Source organism: Talpa europaea, assembly GCF_964194135.1.
Source record: "Talpa europaea genome assembly, chromosome: 14".
In the NCBI taxonomy this organism is placed as follows: Eukaryota; Metazoa; Chordata; class Mammalia; order Eulipotyphla; family Talpidae; genus Talpa; species Talpa europaea.
Window position 1 is genome coordinate 45,326,529 of NC_140082.1, and position 16,988 is coordinate 45,343,516.

Sequence of the window (16,988 nt, forward strand, 5' to 3'; positions counted from 1 at the left end):
GAGCAGGGGGCCAAACAGGAGAGGTCTGCTGTGCCATGTGGGTCAGCTCGCTGGCCTAGGGATAGAACTCATGTTGCAGTGGCTGGTGATAGCTTGATAGTGCTGAGACAAGAGACTTATTAAGTGACAGAGGCAAAGCTGAGATAAAATTCACAGGACAAGTTAAATGACTCTTGAGACAAGCCCAGTGGACAGAGTTTACTTTAAGGGACTAATCCTCTTCCTCCTCTAAACAAATACGTGAAAAATCCACATGACGGTATCATTTCTGCTCAGGAAATCAAATATACGATACTTAACTAATGACCTCTTGTTTCCCCATCTGTGACTATCTTGTTTTAACATGTTACAGAGAACAAAAAATCACAAGTATAACAGGCATTCTACCAAGATAAACAGGAAGATGATCTTTGAGTTCTGGGAAAAGTAACTAAAAGTCTGAGTCCTTTTCTAACCATAGTGAGGACGTACAGAAGTAGGTGTCATCGGGAAACAAGACCTGCTCTTCTCTGCTGGGGGTTCTGCCAGATGCATGCATGATCTGTGTGCTTCCCTACATGTGTGGAGCCAGCCTTACTGTTTACTAAAGTTGTTGCCTTTAAAAGATTTTTTAGGGCCTCATGGGTGACCCAGGGGTTAAGTCTTAGCACAGTACCACCGCAGGGGCCCTCCTGCTGCAAAGCAGCATTAGTTAGATCCCAGGTGAGGGAGCTGACCCACATGTCACAGCACACCTCACCTGTCTCACCCGTTGCCCTCCTCAGCAGCGTATTTCAGTAGATCTGCCTGTTGTATTCTCCACTCTGTCTCTGGCCTACACCCTAGTTCTTTTATGCAAAAATAAATAAAATAAAAATCTTACAATAAAGAAATAATTCTTAAAAAAAATTTTTTTAAATGACTGCTATATACTCAGGAAAATATATCACCCAACTTTATCAGCTTAGGATTTAAACTTGCCCACCAATTCAATTAAAAGTTAATCATCTCAGCTTAAGAACTATACACTATGAACATTTCTCATGGTGTTATTTACAATAACACATTAACATTATTACATTACAGTCAAATATAATTACATTAACACATAATGTCCCAGGTTCGTGAGTAGTTTAAAAAATTTACTCATAAACTTAGATTATATTAATGTAATTATTCCACAAAGCTTTTTTTCCTAATAAGCCTTGCCTTAACATTGAACCAACTTTTAGTGCAGTCCAAATCAGTAACTTAATACCAACTCAGATTGGAGACAGTGAAATAATTTTTTCTGTAACCTTTTTTTTGTGATAAACTTACACAAAATAGGGATAGTAATATAATTAACTTTAACCCTTATTAGTTTGACAATTATCAATTTCAATAACTATCAACATTTTCACAGTATTCCTTCCCCCCCACATTTTACCTTCATTTTTTTGAGATATAATACATTGCATGAGCTTTAAGAGTATAACATAATGGAGGCCTCCCTGGTGGCGCAGCGGTTGAGCACTGGGTTGTGAAGCTGCCCGCGGCTCTGTGCTGCCGGTTCGATCCCTGGCTGCTCCCCGGCCACCAGAGGAGGGTCCCACATGGCGCGCAGACCTCTCCTGCCGCCCGCTGCTCCCCTCAGCAGTGTACTTCGGTCCATCTGCCTGCTCTGCTCCCCGCTCTGGCTCTGGTGAATTCTCTCACCCTCCTGCGCTTCTGACTGTACCCAGTGCATGTATAAACAAAACAAACAAACAAACAAATAATACATGCCTCTTTAAAAAAATAAATAAAAATTTAAAAAAAGAGTATAACATAATGATTTGATATATATGTGTACTGCGAAATGATCACAATAAGTTTATTTAACTTAAACCTGGTTTAAGTTACATCACCACATATAGTTATAATTTTTGTGTGTGGTAACTTCTAAGATCTACTCTCTTAGTAACTTTCAAATATGTAATAAAGTATTGTTAACTATAGACAACATGCTCAAGTGGAGATTCCTTATCTTATAACTTTACCTCATAACATACCTTTAACTTATCTTTATTTCATAACTTTATCTTAATTTTTTTTAAAGATTTATTTATTTATATGGACAAGCACTAGGTACTCAGAGGCGCAAGAGGGTGAGAGAATTCACCAGAGCCAGAGTGGGAGCAGAACAGGCAGACTGACTGAAATACACTGCTGAGGGAGCAGCAGGGGAGAGGTCTTTGCGCCATGTGGTGCCCTTGGCCGGCCGCCAAGGATCAAACCGGTGCTGCAGAGGCTACAGGCAGCTTTGCAGCCCAGCGCTCAACTGCTGAGCCACCAGGGGAGGCCCAACTTTATCTTAATTTAACCTCCTCCTCCCCCCTCCTCCCACAGCTCTGTGGTGACTCCAAGGATCACTCTTCCTTCTTTATTCATCTAAGTCTCTCTCAGAAGATATGTATGGACTTTTTGTTTTGTTTTATTTGTTTGAGGCTGTTTCCTCCAGTCCCAATTATCTTTAAGCCCTTTCCATGTTACGTACCAGAAACCATTCCCGCAGACCTGTGTTTTAACACATAGTGTTTGACAGTTTCTTACTGGGATGATTTTTTGTCTGTGTTGGCCTACGTCCTTGACTGCAATCTTTTCTCTCAAGTGAAGCAGCTGAAGTCACACTTCCCCTGCTCCTAGCACCCACAGGTTTGTAGTAGCTGGCGTTTGGAATTTGGAGTTTATTTCCTTGCTTAAAGTTTATATTTGAAGTTTCAGTTATTCCCTGTCTCCTACTAATACTGAAACCTGGATGGTGTATAGTTTTATTGGTATTCTTTGCTGATTTTATGGATTTGGTGGCGGCCTTATAGACAGGTTCTGATTCAGACTTTATGTTCCAGATCTGGAAGCTGTATTTGGAATCGCCTCTCTAATACCAAAATATGCCAATTTAATGAGTTTATGGAAGCTTCACAACAAGAACATTTAGAGCAGGAATTAACATTGCAGCATGTAGCAAGGGTTTTTAAATTTTTTCTGTAAAAAAATTTAAATATTTTAGGCTTTGGGGCCATCCTACCTCTGTGGTCCAGCCATTCTGCTGCAGGAGCACAAAAATAATCAAAGACAAGTAAATAAGTATGGCTATGCTCCTATAGATCTTATAGCAAAAACAGACAGTAGGTCACATTTGGCTCAGAGGCCATAGTTTGCCAATCCCTGGTAGATACCAGTTCCTAGGAAATGGCTTCAGAGCAGATAAAAGTAATTACAAAATGTTATGACAAGTGGGTCTGCAGAAAATTCAGAGGCACTATTGGTAAAATAGTAATTTAAGTTTTGTGGAGTTTCTCATTTAATACAAAAATAGAAGCCTGTATCCTCCATTTAAAAAGCAAAAAGATAAAGATCTATCTTAGAATGTTGTGATGCAACAAGTATGACCATAGAAGATATTTAATGATGGCAAAATGCCATATTGTTATATAATAACACCATTCAGCATTTAATTGTCTTGTTGAATGAGTAAGTTTTAAAAACTGATTACAAAACAGTAATGTAATGTGATCTTGAAGAGACTGAAGGGATATTTACTGAAATGATTTTTCTTTTTTTTTTTTTAAAGATTTATTTATTTATTTATTTATAAAAGCACTGGGTACAGTCAGAAGCGCCGGAGGGTGAGAGAATTCACCAGAGCCAGAGGGGGGAGCAGAGCAGGCAGAAGGACCGAAGCACACTGCTGAGGGGCGCAGCGGCCGGCGGGAGAGGTCCGCGCGCCATGTGGGACCCTCACCAGGCGGCCAGGGATCAAACCAGTGCTGTGTAGGCTGCGGGCAGCTTTGCAACTATCTTTATGATATTTTTCCCCATCACCATCCCCTGTATCCCCTTGTCCTTTTCCTCCTTCCTTCCCTCTTGAGCTCAGAGCCCTCAGGATGTTTCTTAATGTCCACTGGCTTTTAAAATGGGTTTTAAGAGTGTTTTATATTATCAAAGTGTATGCTATGCAAACATCCATTATTTGTTTTTATTCTTCTGACTTACTTCGCTGCACATAGTTCTCTCCATTTTGTTGAAAATGGCAGCAATTCATCCTTTCTTATAGCTATATAATACTCCATGGTATGGATATACCACATCTTATTGATCCAACCATCCATCAAGGGGACTTTAGGCTGCTTCCATGTCCAAGCTGTTGTAAATAATTGTGAAATGCATGGGGCTTTGTCTTGATGGTTTCATATTGTGTGGACATATGCCCAAGAGTGGGATTGCTGGTTCATATTTTTATTATGGCATTTCCAGTTTGTTTTTTTTTTAAGATTTATTTATTTATGCAAGAACTGGGGTATAATTCAGAGGTGTGGGAGGGTGAGAGAATCCACCAGAGACAAAGCAGGGAGCAGAACAGGCAGATGGACTGAAAGCACTGGTGAGGGGAGCAGCTGGCAAGACAGGAGAGGTCTGCGGTGCCATGGGGGTATCTCCCTGGTCAGCCGGGAATCGAACTGGTGCCACAGAGGCTGCAGACAGTTTCACAGCACTGCACTCAACCCGCTGCACCACCAGGGAGGCCCAGTTTTTGTTTTTTAAGGTAAATCCAGATTGCTTTGCATGATGCTTACACTAGTTTGTTTTCCCACCAATAGTACAAATGTGGTTTTTTTTCTCTGCATCTTCTCCACCACTTTTTGTTGGGGATCTTTTAATATGTTCTATTCTCACAGGTATGAGATATTTTCCAAAATGTTAACAGTGATTACTTTAAATGGCATGGCACGTGTAATATTTGTTTCTTTCTTCAATTTTCTCTTATTCTGCAATTACTCTACATTAAATGTGTAAAATATTAAATATATTTATTTGGGCTTAAAAGAATCAAACAACAAAAGAATTATGTATAATAGAACAAATGTTAGTGATATAGAAATTAAAAGACTTAAAAACAAAAGAAATTTTAGTAGTTGGCCACAGAAAAAACGTGACACAATTACTGGACACAATATGTTCCAATAGAAAGAGGATGGATTTTGGAGAAAACTATGTTGAAATACAAACTTCCATAGTGTTTATGTGATATTTGAAAGTTAGATACCTTCTTGAATCTCAGTTTATCCATCTGTAAAGAGGAAATAATATTACCTGCCTCAAATTATCTAAAAGATAATTTAGGTGACTAATTCAAAGCACATTTATGCTCTACTAGCTTTCCAAACTAATTCCATAAAACCACTTTCAAAAATTTGTGTTGAGCTGAATTTCCACTCATTTTTGCATTTTTTTATAATCATGTGAGAAGTCTGCTAATGTGTAATCTCAAGGCTGTACAATCAAAGACTACAAAGTGAAATCCAGCACCCTTTTAGAAACTACTCTTTGTGTGCTTACTACAATCACCATTACCATTTTGAATGTGTATATTAGTTATTAGTATTGTAGAAATCACAGCAGTATTATGGATAGGATTAAATAAATGACTAATAGCACTGGATGAATTATTAATTGCTAAAGAGAAGATTTATTTCTTGACCAAAGCTGTTTAAAATGAAATTTCTAAAATGTTTCCTTTGCCACTTATGTTGCACACATCTTAGAAAATCAATTCTTTATCAACTGCATTTGGAAAATTATTTTCAAAATCATCAAAATATTCCAATACTCTTCGGGAATATTTTTTGTCGTTGAGCTCTGTATGAAATTTTCCATGCACTCTGATTAAGTTGTTTTATGAACACTTTCAATATTTCATAGGGAAGTGGAAACATACCACTTCCACAAGCAAATTTTAACTAATCCATGAATAACACTATAACAATGAAATAAGGAGTTTCAGAAGCATTTTTAATAAATATTTTATAAATATTTACAAAATGTTTTGGAAATATTTTGTGAGAATAATCTGTATAATATTTAAATGATTCATAAATACAATGCCATTTTATATTAAGTGAATCCAAAATTGAAAGAGAAAGACCAGCTTCATCAAAAAAAAAATTGCTTTCTGGGTCTCCCCTGATGGTGCAGGAGATTGAGCACAGCGCTGTGAAGCTGTCTGCAGCCTCTGCAGCGCCGGTTGGATCCCGGCCGGCCGGGCGAGGGTCCCGCATGGTGCGACAGACGTCTCCTGTCATGCCCGCTGATCCCCTCAGCAGTGTATTTCATCAGTCTGCCTGTTTTGCTCCCCGCTTTTTCTCTGGTGAATCCTCTTACCCTCCCGCGAATCTGGCCTGTACCCTGGTTCTTGTATAAATAAATAACTAAATATTTTTTAAAAAATTGCTTTTTGGCCTTGCTAACTATGTAATTATGTTTACCTTTTTTTGGTAACACATTTGTTTGACATTTATTAAATTAATTAATTAATTAATTGATTAATTAATTTTGCATACAAGAGCTGGTGTGTAGGCCTTAGGTGAAGGGTGGTAAGAGGATTCGCCAGAGACAGAGTGGGGAACAGACAAGGCGGATTTACAGAAATACACTGCTGAGGGGAGCAGTGGGTGAGAGAGGAGAGGTCTGCTGCACCACATGTGGGTCAGCTCCCTGGCTGGGGACCGAACTCATGCCACAGTGGCTGGCTATAGCTTGATAGTGCTGAAACTTTAACCCCTGTGCCACCAAGGAAGCCCCCTATGTTTAACTTTTTGAAGAAGCAAATAAAATATCATTTTACAGCTTAGAATATAATATTAATATCCTATTGCTATAATTTTGAAAAAAAATTTTTTTAAAGATTTATTTTTTATTTATACAAGAACTGGGGCACAGGCCAGAGGCACAAGGAGGGTGAGAGGATTCACTAGAGACAGAGTGGGGAGCAGAACAGGCAGACAGACCAAAAGCACTGCTGAGGGGAGCAGAGGGTGTGACAGGAGAGGTCTGCTGCGCCATTTGGGTATCGCCCTGGCCTGCTGGGAATTGAACCAGCGCTGCAGAGGCTGCAGACAGCTTCACAGCGCTGTGCTCAACCCACTGTGCCACTGGGGAGACCCCAATTTTGAAAACTTTCTAAGCAGGACATAAAGCCATTAATTATAATTTAACTTTATTCTTTAAATATAGTTAGATCTGAAATAGTGTTATGTCTAGTCATTATTTTGATAAATATATTTACAAACAGCTTGGAGTGATTTTTATCATTCTTTTGTGGGACTATGTGGTAATGGATATGTGTTTTGAATAAACATGAAATATTTTTTAAAAGTTCCTTCTTTCACTTAATCAACAAATACTTTTGAGGGCCTACCTTGTGTGATATGCTGTTCTAGTTGCTAGGGATACAATATGAACAAAACAAAAATAATCCTTACTTGCATGTAACATAGAGTGAGAAAGACACTCAAAAAGAAAAATATAATTACATCACTTAGAAAATTATCATACTAAGCAAGAAAAATAATGACATGGCATCATGTTCTAAATAGAATGACTGGGGGGAAGGGAGCCAATGGTCCATGGTAAAAGACAATAGGTGCTTTGATGGTAGACATGGTGTGGTCACCTACATCTGAGGAGGTGTGAACTCATTCCCTTAAATGATAGACAGTGTTGTAGACCAATGTTACCTCAGTTTTTTTTTTTTTTAAAAAAGGTATGCATGGGCCTCCCCAGTGTCGCAGAGGGTTGAGCGCAGTGCTGTGAAGCTGTCCGCAGCCTCTGCAGCATGGGTTTGATTCCTGGCCAACCAGGGAGATACCCACATGGCGCAGCAGACTTCTCCTGCCTCACCCGCTGCTCCCCTCTGCAGTATCTTTGGTCCATCTACCTGTTCTGCTCCCTGCTCTGTCTCTGGTGAATCCTCTCACCCTCCCACACCTCTGGCCTGTACCCCAGTTCTATATAAATAAAAATAAATATTAAAAAAATTTTTTTTTAAAGGCATGCAAAGGAATAAAATAAACTGACTACAGGAGGCTTTGCTGAATGGAAAGGAAAGCAGAGAGGAGCTTGCCATACAAATCTGTGAGTAGAAGGAAAAACTGACACCAAAGCCTGTTCTTTGGTGAAATAACGACTGATGTTCCAAACGATAACAAGGAAGCCAGTGTAGCTGGAATAGAGAAAACAAGGGTTAGAGTAGCAGGAGACCAGGTCATGGAAGTAAGTAACAGACAGAGCACAAAGGACATGGTGGCTGCTGAACTTTGACTTTCACTCTTAAAGCCAGGAGAGATCATTAGAGGGTTTTCAATGGGAGGCGTGACATAATTGGACTTACATTTTAACAGGATAAAATATAATTACCGCAGTTTTATTAAGTGAATCCAAAACTGAAAAAGAATTGCTTTCTGGCCTGCTAACTGTGTAATTATGTTTAACTTTTCGAAGAAGCAGGTGAAGACCCAGAGGAAAGATCCAGAAGGCTAGTGCTGTCATCTGGGCAAGACAGTGGTAGTCTGGATCAGGGTGGTGCAGTGGTGTCAATGAGAGGTAGCCCAGTGCTTTTGAAGGAGAATTTGTGAACAGAGCAGCTGTGGGGAGAAGGAGAGAGAGGAGACACCAATATTTTGATTTATGTATGTATTTATTTATACCTGGGCAGCTACCAGAATGGAATTACCACTAACTGTGATGGGGAGAACTGTAGAGATGCTGTTTGAAGAAGATACCTATCAAGATAACAACTTTAGACTTGTAAATTTGAAATGTATTTGACCTACCTAAATGGTGGTGTCAAACAGAGAGTGGATACACAGGTCTGGAATTTGGGGGAGATGCCCATACTAGGGATATAAATTTGGGAGTCACCTCCAAGGGGATGGTACATAAAGCCATGAGACTCAAAAAGGATCAACAGTGAGAAAGAGAAGAAGGCTGAGGGGCATGGTAGGGACGCTCTGACACCTACACTTCAGAGCGATGAAGAGGAATCTGAAAAAAGATACTGAAGAAGAGCAGACAGGAAAATAGGGAAAAGAACAGGAGAGAGTAATGTCCTGCAAGCCAAGAAATGAAATGACTCCAGGAGAAGAATGTGACCAACTATGACAAAGAGTGCTGATGAGTTTAGATGAAGACGGAGGAATGTGGTTTTGAAAAAAGTAGAGATAGTTGATGACCCAAGGTGAGCAGTTTAGAAGTGGGGGCGTGCACACCTTCCTGAAGAAAGGAAAGAGAGGATTAGAGATAATATGAGTATAGCAAACAGAAATAGGGCAGTGGAATTTGAGCAAGGACGCGTTTGAAAGATGAGAAAAAAACATGTTTGCTGAGAGGAAAGATCTAGGGAATTCTTATAAAGAGTGTTTAATGCTGATCTGTGATTTTCCTTGAAATGTTAGGATGGCAATAGCAGCAGGGGGAGGGAATTAAAGTGCAAGTCATCTCCTGAGGGTAGCCACAATTTGTACTACAAAGAAGCTGTGGTTGTGGTTGTGGTTGGTGATTAAGATTTCCCTTACAATTAATCACGGTCCATTTGTTAAAGAGCTCCAGGACACTACATAATGCTTAATCTTCTGTTATTACTACTATAACTTATATAAGGCAAAGCAGAACAGGATTATACTTCATCTACATTGGAGGCCATTATACATTACTATGGTGGGTGCCATACACATACACATACACACACACATATACATGTTTTGAACACATAGCAACATTCAATATGGCATAACTATCTCTGTGTATATAGAGACATATATGTATGTAAATATATATATATATGTAAATATATATATAGTATATCCACTATAGCTATTGAGGGGGAGTAGAAGGCAAAACTGGGGTTATGCTTGGTGCCTTTGGTAAATATCTTTTTACACACATCCTTTCATCTTCTGCTGAAACAGTGCTTTGCAAGCGTGTGCCCTCATTCCAATACTCAATTAAAGTAAGGCTGTTCTTCACTCTACTTTGGTTTCTCAGTAGCACATAGAAGATAAAATTTTGTCGTTTAGATTGGAATTTTCTGAATGCTTATCTAGAAATTTAGATCATTTCTGTGTAATTATTATAGAAAACTTTCTTACCGCCCAGTTAATTCTAACTCTGACACCCAAGCAGCTATCTTTGCCTGGCTCAAGCTGACTCCTGAAGATAAGGAGCTCTGCTCTGCTGGGCTGAAGCATGCAGACCCCAAGGAGCCTTGCTAGATCTTCCAAATTCTCTCTAGCTTGAGTAATATGTTGTTCATCCAGGGCCTGGGGAAGCTACTTGCTGTCTAATGGCTACCTCAATAATCTGGACAGTAAGAAAACACCTCCTGAGAAAGAATAAACCTGCCTAAGGAATGTAGGTCTTTTTCCTCTCTGAATCCATACAGCCTGTTTCTCAGTATTTTCATTCCTGGGATTGTCTGGTGGGTATTGCCATGGTTAGACATTGCCAGTTGAGCATAGCATTCTTTTTTTAAGTCCAACTTTTGTTAAAGATTTATTTATTTGTGCACACAAGAACTGGGATGTAGGCCAGAGGTGCGGGAGAAGGGTGAGAGGATTCACCAGAGACAGAATGGGGAGTAGAACAGGCAGATTGACTGAAATACACTGCTGAGGGGAGCAGTAAATAAGACAGGAGAGGTCTGCTACACCATGTGGGTAGCTCCCTGGCCGGGGATCAAACTCGTGCTGCAGTGACTGCAGATTGCTTCATAGTGCTGAGACTTAACCCTTTGTGCTACCGAGTATAATATTCTCTATGATGGAAGCTGGACACAACCTGCCTCACTACCCTCAACCCTTGGCTCCAAGCAGGACACTTCTCCCCTCCCCCTGTTATTTGTTCAGAGTTGGCATGGAACATGGAACATAGAGGCTGCTTGGCGTTCCTGGCCTAAGGACATCTCAGTGGGGCACAGGGCTGAGGCAGAGCTGCAGCACTGACAGACAGGTGCAGTCAAAGGGAACAACCTAGGTTCCAATGCTGGAGAGCCAGGACTTTTTCAGGACCTATGTGTGCTGGATGAGGGTCAAGCTGCCCACGAAAACAGATACTGAAAGAATAATGAAGTCAAAAGCAGAAAGCCAAGTGTTTGGAAAAAAGCAAAATCCAGAAAGAGAGAGAGGGAGAAATTGAGTGCAGAAAAGTATTGATAACTGGAAACAAGAGATTGGGGGAGGGGGGTGGTTGGATTCCATCTTAGTCAGAAAGGTCAGGAAGAGACAATTTGGGCAAGATGGTGTCTTGAATGGTAGTCAGTCAATATTCAGGCTTCCAAAAATTGAATCTATTTCCAGTTCTTTTCAATGCCTCCCCCTACTTCTCATTACCACTCTAGGTTGGGCCACTCTTATGTACATCACTGGACCTTTCCTCTTTAGTGTTTCAAAGATGTGGTTGACTGGGGACAGAGCCAGCCTGCCCTAGCCCTCCCTAAATTATTGTAGCTACCTCCTCTGCAATGTGGGTTCAATCCCTGCTGGTTGGGGAGATATCCACATGGCGGGCAGACCTCTCCTGACTCACCCGCTGCTCCCCTCAACTGTGTATTTCAATCAGTCTGCCTATTCTGTTCCCCACTCTGTCTCTGGTGAATCCTCTCACCCTCCTGCACATCTGGCCTGTATCCCAGTTCTTGAATAAATAAATAAATCTTTAAAAAAAAAAAAAGAGTGACAGAGACATAACTAAATGAAAGAACTTTGGATCTCTGACTACTAAGAGCAGGAAGCATCTAAAAAACAAAAAACAAAACCCCCTACTCAGTTGCAAACATTGCAAACAACTATTTCTTATCAGAAAAGAAAGGCTGATCCACATAGAATTTGCAAAATAGTACTGAGAGTTCCTTACCCAGCTTTCCTCAGTGATAACATTTTTTTTTTTTAAGATTTATTTATTTATTTATACAAGCACTGGGTACAGTCAGAAGCGCGGGAGGGTGAGAGAATCCACCAGAGCCAGAGCAGGGAACAGAGCAGGCACAAGGACCAAAGTACACTGCTGAGGGGAGCAGCGGGCGGCAGGAGAGGTCTGCGCGCCATGTGGGACCCTCCTCTGGTGGCCGGGGAGCAGCTGGGGATCGAACCGGTGCTGCAGAGGCTGCGGGCAGCTTCACAACCCAGCGCTCAACCGCTGCGCCACCGGGGAGGCCCAGTGATAACATATCTTAAAAAAATTTTTATATTTATTTTCTTACATTGTTAATTTTGGACCATATTTGATTTCTCCTCTCAGGTGTCCTCCCTGTAGTACTCCCACCACCATAGAAGCCATGATCTATCACTACAGTTGATGATATATTATGTAAAAAGAAGCATAATTACCAAAACAACAACAAAAAAGACATTTATACAAGGATATTGACTAAACTATAGACCAAATTTGACTTAATGTTTTGCATAGCATATCTTTTCAATCTCTGTAATTTTATCCTTGGTGTATTTCTTGGAAACAACATATCATTAAGTCTTACTTTTTGTCCAATAACCACTGCCTTTGAATGAAGTGCTTATTCCATTTACTTTAATGTAATTATTGATAGATTGGGTTTAAGGATCTTTTCTTGTTATTTGGTTTTATTTTTCCATTTCTTGTTTCTTCATTCTTCTTTCTTTTGTGTGATTCATGTATTATTTTTAGCATTTTCTTTTACCTCCTCTATTCACCAAAAAAATTTAGTTATATCCTATATATGTTATTTTTAAAAGAGGTTGCTAAAGAAATTTTATTAAGTATATTTCAGTTACCACAGTCTATCTTCAAATAATATCTGATTTTATTGATAGTATATGAACCTTATAATTGTATACTCTTTTTTTTTTTAAGATTTTTATTTATTTATTTATACAAGCACTGGGTACAGTCAGAAGCACGGGAGGGTGAGAGAATTCACTAGAGCCAGAGCGGGGAGCAGAGCAGGCAGACTGACAAAGTACACTGCTGAGAGGAGCAGCAGGCGGCAGGAGAGGTCTGAGTGCCATGTGGGACCCTTGCTATGTGGGACCCTCGCCTGGTGGCTGGGGATCGAACTGGCACTGCAGAGGTTGCGGGCAGCATCGCAACCCAGCGCTCAACCACTGCGCCACTGGGGAGGCCCTGTATACTCTCATTTACCCACGGCTACCCTTTGCAATTTTATTGTCTTATACTTTCCTTCTATATATACCATGAACCCTACAGTATATTAATTTTTGTTTTAAAGCCTCAACAATATTTTTAAGGAAAAAATAAAACATCTGAAAGATAAAGGTATTTAAAAACATTTTTAAAACCATATATTTACCACTTCTAGTACTCTATTCCATGCTTGCATATATACTGAGTTTCATCTGGCATCATTTCCCTTCAGCCTGAAAAACTTGTAACACAGGTCTACTGAAGATAAAATCTTTCCTCTGTTGCCAATAGAAAATGTCTTTGTTATCTTGTGTTTTTAAAGGATACTTTCACTTGATAAAGGACTGTAGATTAAGTTTCCTCTGTCATCATTTTATCTTCTATTTGCCATTGTTTCTGTGAAAAGTTAACCATTGTTCCTTCTATTTAACACACCATACTCCCCCCCTTCTTATATTTGTTACTTATTTTTGATTTTTATTTTTTGAATTATGATGTGCCTAGATGTAAGGGTGGGGATGTTTGCTCAACTTCTTGGGGTTTACGAGTTGATGGTTTTCATAAAATTTCAGAACATACTCAGTCATTATCTCATCATATAATTCTTCTCCATTCTCTCATACTCCTCTTCTGAGACTTCAATTACACATTTATTAAACCATTTGCTATTGTTCATGGACTTTGGATATTCTGTTTCCCATGATTTTTTCTTAGTTTAGACACTTTCTATTGTCCTGTATTCAAGTTCATTGATCTTTTTTTCTGCTATCTCTGGTTGCTATTAAGCCTACCTAAGAATTTTTCCTTTTCTGATATATATTTTATTTCTAACATTTCCCTTGGCATTTTTGCAAGAGATTCCATGTCTATGCTAATGTTTTCTATATTTATATGCATATTGGACACCTTTTCTATTAGACCTTTTAGCATTTCAACAGTTATTTTTAAAGTTCTTGTCTGAACATTCCAGTGTCAGGGATATCACTGGGTCCATTTCTATTGACTGTTTCCTTTCAATCCACTCCATAAGTCACATTGGCTTCTGAATGTGTCTTGTAATTTTTGATTACATACTGGAATATATATAGTAAGAATGAAATAAGTGACACTTTCCTCAAGAAAAGTGCATGCCCCTTTTGTGTCTGGGCATTGGAGTTAGGAGATGAGCCATTTAGTTCAATAACTGACCTAGGTCTGGGCTTTATTGCATCTTTGGATTTAGTTCACCATTGTCTTTAAATTTTCTCATGGTGGAATCAGTATTTTCTATAATGCAGGTTTTAAGATCTGAGCAATGGCAAATTTCCTGAGATCTCCATGTACTTTACAGCTGGACTACCAGTTGTTTATACCATGGGTGATCTCTTTCTGGTTCATAGCTTTGCTGCTAACCTTTGGAATTATTGAGGAGTTCTCTTTATTCTCCAATACTAGCCTCAGCGTTCTCTACTTGAAGAGATCTTTTTCTAGTTTCTTTGCTATTAGTTTTTGCAGGACACTGCTCCCCCACCCCCACCCCACTCTGTGGAGACCAAGATTGCTTGAGCAAAGTATCTCTCAGTTCTTTTTCTTCTCTCCCAGAATTTGAACTTCTGTCAATTCCCCTTATTCTCTGACCCCTCATTCCCAAGCTGCCTTACACTTAAGAAAGGTCCTGCATACCTGAAAATTGATCTCTCTCACTTCTATCCTGCCCCAGCCATTGACTAGTAGGAACAATACCACTGAGTATATATTAATGTGTTTTTTTCCTCCTATGTTTCTACATTCATGGGTCTCTCCTTAGTCTGAGATGGTGACCGTAGAAACAGGGAGTGATAATTAGGACAGCTACAAAAGAATGTAAACAGAAAACTGAGTTAATATTCAGCTGTAATATTAAGATGAGATTTCACACAAGACAGGCTTTGTCAAACTAGAGGATTTTTCAAATTCCTTCATTTCCCCCTTAGCTGACTGCAGACTTCACCCCAGGGTGCTGTGTAGACAAATGTGATGAGGATGATATGGTCAGACTGCAGAGGCCAGAGGAAAGAACACAATAAAGGACGCTGATTTCTAAGGAAGCTTTTCCCTTATGACCTTGAGACCACAGCAAGTTCCTCCTTTTCCTTTCTTGGGAAGCAAGGATAAAGTAGAGAGGGAATCTGAGACTGGTATTTTTATGTTAAAGAGATGAATATGAAAAGGAACTCTTTCAGTTCCTGCATCAGGCAAAGATGACCTTATTAGGAAAAAATAAATTTTTATTTCATATTACACAAACAATAGGGGTTTGTCAGGAAGACCAAATCAGTTAGAGAGAAAAATAAATTTTTTTCTGAGTTGTCACTTGAATGAAATGTACAGGCCTGCATTACACATGCATAGTAACACTTGCAAAATTTTACATTTTTTTTTTTAAGCTTTATTTATTTATTTATTTATGTATTTATGTATTTATGTATACAAGCACTGGGTACAGTCAGAAGCGTGGGAGGGTGAGAGATTTCACCAGAGTCAGAGCGGGGAACAGAACAAGGAAGTACACTGCTGAGGGGAGCAGCAGGCAGCAGGAGAGGTCTGCGCGCCATGTGGGACTCTCACTGGTGGCCAGGGATCGAACCGGCGCTGCAGAGGCTGCAGGCAGCTTCACAACCCAGCGCTCAACCACTGCACCACCGGGGAGGCCCAATTTTACATGCTTTTCTTCTAAGCAAGCAGGTAAACTCTGAAATAAATAAACCAAAATATTTTTTAACATGACTTCTAGAACACAGGGCTCAGAAGACATGAGAGGAACAAATTAAAGTAGGTTACTAAAAACTCATGCTTCAAGGATTTCAAACTGGCACTGTAAAGACAAGGATAGACTTTTTCACACTAAAGATGTATTGCTCACTTTGGGAAAAGAGCAGACATCAGTTATTTCCATAGACATTACAAATAATCGCTGAACTGTCAAAACAAGACAGAGATACAGCAAAATATTTTTTAATTTTGGAAGTTTTATGACTTCTTTACGTTACTAATGGGTTTGTAGACATTCTTTGGGTGAGGACGAGATTAAATAGGACCAGAATTTCTATTTCACATCAAGTCAAGAATGTATTACATGTAGGGCACCTCCATGTAATAGTATACAGGACCCAATAATAATTTCTATTTTAAAATAAAACAATAAAATAGATACTTATAAGGCATCATATAATGATTGTTAAAGGAATGTGATGGATTGAAAAAAAGGATAAGGTTCTGAGAAGGAAATGCATCTCTAGGTTAGTAGAGACTCAAAGAATATTTTATTGAATGAATAAATGAGCCTCACCTGTGAGGAGACAAACCTCTATGGATAATGTTAATTTGAAAGGGAGAAAGGATTTGGATATGAAAATGAGTAAGGAGCTCATAAGTAAGGTAAGAGGTATATTTTAAGGGGTAGAAGCAGCACAGGTCATGTCTAAAGAACAATGATAAAAGTACTTTGGATGGAACAGGGATTCCCTGTAGCTGAGTTTCTGACAACATCAGGGAGCTTCAGAATGGAATTAACCTGAACTAGTTTGACTTCAAATAGCCCCTAATAGGTAAGATTTCATATTAAAGTCCTGAGTGTGAATTCACATCTTGGGGATTTCCAGTGAAGTTAAGAAAAATTGTTTATATCTGATGATTAAATACAGTATTCTGAATTTTTAAAATTACATTGCAGAAATGCTAAGATCAAGATTAACTAGATTTAAAAAAAAAAAAAAGCCCATCCCCTGTGATTACATTATACTAAAGAACGTGTTCAAAGGCAAGACGAAGTAAAAGATAAAAAAATCCAACTGTAAATGACAAAGCTTGTATCTGCTGCAATATCTCTTTTATAAGTGCTCAAGTGCAGGTTCAATAGTATCTGCAGCTTCGGATTTGTAAGCAGAATTAACATTGTATGCTTCCTTGTTTTGTAAACTGATACAATTAGTAAAGGTGAGTGGGTGACAATTACCAAGAGTTCACTGTTTTCCAAGAAAAGCAGAGGTTACACTAACACTTAAGATGTGGTGAAA